Source organism: Petromyzon marinus, unplaced genomic scaffold (assembly GCF_048934315.1).
Source record: "Petromyzon marinus isolate PM22_M1 ecotype Great Lakes invasive population unplaced genomic scaffold, UKy_Petmar_22M1.pri1.0 PM_G_Scaffold_8, whole genome shotgun sequence".
Taxonomy (NCBI): Eukaryota; Metazoa; Chordata; class Hyperoartia; order Petromyzontiformes; family Petromyzontidae; genus Petromyzon; species Petromyzon marinus.
The window spans coordinates 4,917,501-4,920,000 of record NW_027423035.1 but is presented as its reverse complement, the minus strand read 5'-3'; positions in this window follow the sequence as shown (position 1 = coordinate 4,920,000).

The following is a 2,500-nucleotide window of genomic DNA, read 5'->3' as shown; positions in this document are numbered from 1 at the left end:
TGCAGCAGGAATGCATGTGCACTCAAAAACTTCTATATGTTTCACGGATAGACCCCGTGAAACGCTAGAAATTGGCGGGGATGTGTCTCTTGTGGCTCACGGGGCTGTTAGGGTGGCACAGAACTCCCTCGGAATGGGAAAAGGGGTCATTTTCGTGTTGCCACATTGCATAGGAACGCCATGAAACTTCCAGAGGCATTTGCAGCAGAAAGGCACGTGCACTCAAAAATTTTAATATTTTTCACGCATAGACCCCGTCAAACGCTAGAAGTTGGCGGGGATGTCTCTCTTGTGGCTCACGGGGCTGTTAGGGTCGCACAGAAATGCCTCGGAATGGGAAAACGGGTCATTTTTGTGTGGCCACATTGCATAGGAACGGCATGAAACTTCCAGAGGCATTTGCAGCAGGAATGCATGTGCACTCAAAAACGTCTATATTTTTCACGGATAGACCCCGTGAAACGCTATAAATTGGCGGGGATGTCTCTCTTGTGGCTCACGGGCGCTGTTAGTTAGGGTCGCACAGAAATCCCTCGGAATGGGAAAAGGGGTCATTTTCGTGTTGCCACATTGCGTACGAACGGCATGAAACTTCCAGAGGCATCTGCAGCAGAAATGCATGTGCACTCAAAAACGTCTATATTTTTCACGGATAGACCCCGTGAAACGCTAGAAATTGGCGGGGATGTGTCTCTTGTGGCTCACGGGGCTGTTAGGGTCGCACAGAAATCCCTCGGAATGGGAAAACGGGTCATTTTCGTGTTGCCACAATTGGCATACGAACGGCATGAAACTTCCAGAGGCATTTGCAGCAGAAATGCATGTGCACTCAAAAACGTGAATATTTTTTCACGGATAGACCCCGTCAAACGCTCGAATTTGGCGGGGATGTTTCTCTTGTGGGTCACGGGGCTGTTCGGCTCGCACAGAACTCCCTTGGTCCACCTGATTCGTGCATACAGGCAGCAACTAAAACTCTGTAAACCTGCTGTGAGGACATCTAAACAGTGGACCAGTGAGGCTGTGGAAGATTTGCGGGCGTGCTTAGACTGTACTGACTGGGATATGTTCACGACTGCTACCAATAGTCTGGATGAACTCACAGAGGCTGTGTACATCAGCTTCTGTGAGGACTGCTGTATCCCAACACGTACCAGGGTGAACTTTAACAACAACAAGCCCTGGTTCTCAGCAAAGCTCAAAAGGTTGAGGTTGGAGAAGGAGGAAGCGTTTAGGAGTGGGGATAGAGACAGATTCAAGGAGTCGAAGAACAGGTTTAGCAAAGCGGTGAGAGAGGCTAAACGACTGTACTCAGAGACACTAAAACACCAGTTCTCTACTAACGACGCTGCTTCTGTCTGCCAAAGGGCTCAGGCACATCACCAACTACAAACCCAGAGCGCCCCACACCACTAACGACTCCCGCCTAGCCAACGACCTGAACGAGTTCTACCGTAGATTTGAAAGACAATTGGACTGTCCTGAACCACCCCTTCCCACCCAAGAGGCCCCATCCCCCACCCATACTACAGAAACGACTCTCTCCTTTCAGGAGGGAGAAGTTAATGGGCTTTTCAAGAGGCAGAATCCACGCAAAGCAGCCGGGCCGGACTCTGTCTCTCCAGCCACCCTCAGGCACTGCGCTGACCAGCTGTCTCCGGTGTTCACCAACATCTTTAACACCTCCCTGGAGACATGCCATGTACCAGCCTGTCTCAAGTCCTCCACCATCATCGCTGTGCCCAAAAAGCTAAGGCCAACAGGACTAAATGATTACAGACCGGTCGCCCTTACATCTGTGGTAATGAAGTCTTTTGAGCGCCTGCTCCTGGCACACCTCAAAGCCATCACAGACCCTCTCCTGGACCCCCTTCAGTTTGCCTACAGAGCCAACAGGTCTGTGGACGACGCAGTTAACATGGCCCTCCACTTCACCCTACAGCATGTGGACGCCCCAGCATCCTACGCCAGGATCCTGTTTGTGGACTTCAGCTCTGCCTTCAACACCATCATCCCTGCCCTGCTTCAGGACAAGCTCTTCCAGCTGAACGTGCCCTACTCCACCTGCAGGTGGATCACAGACTTCCTCTCTGACAGGAAGCAGTGCGTTAAGCCGGGAACAGAAGTCTCTGACTCCAGGTCCATCAGCACGGGAACTCCTCAGGGCTGCGTCCTTTGCCCACTGCTCTTCTCCCTGTATACCAACAGCTGCGCCTCCAATCATCTGTCCGTCAAACTCTTGAAGTTTGTCGGACGACACCACCCTCATTGGGCTGATCTCTGGTGGGGATGAGTCTGACTATAGGTGGGAAGCTGACAACCTGGTGACCTGGTGTAGCCAGAACAACTTAGAGCTAAATGCTCTAAGGACAGTTGAGATGGTTGTGGACTTCAGGAAGAATACAGCCCCACTCACCGCCATCACCCTGTTAGACTCCGCAGTCAAAATTGTGGAGTCCTTCCGCTTCCTGGGCACTATTCTCTGCCGGGACCTCAAGTG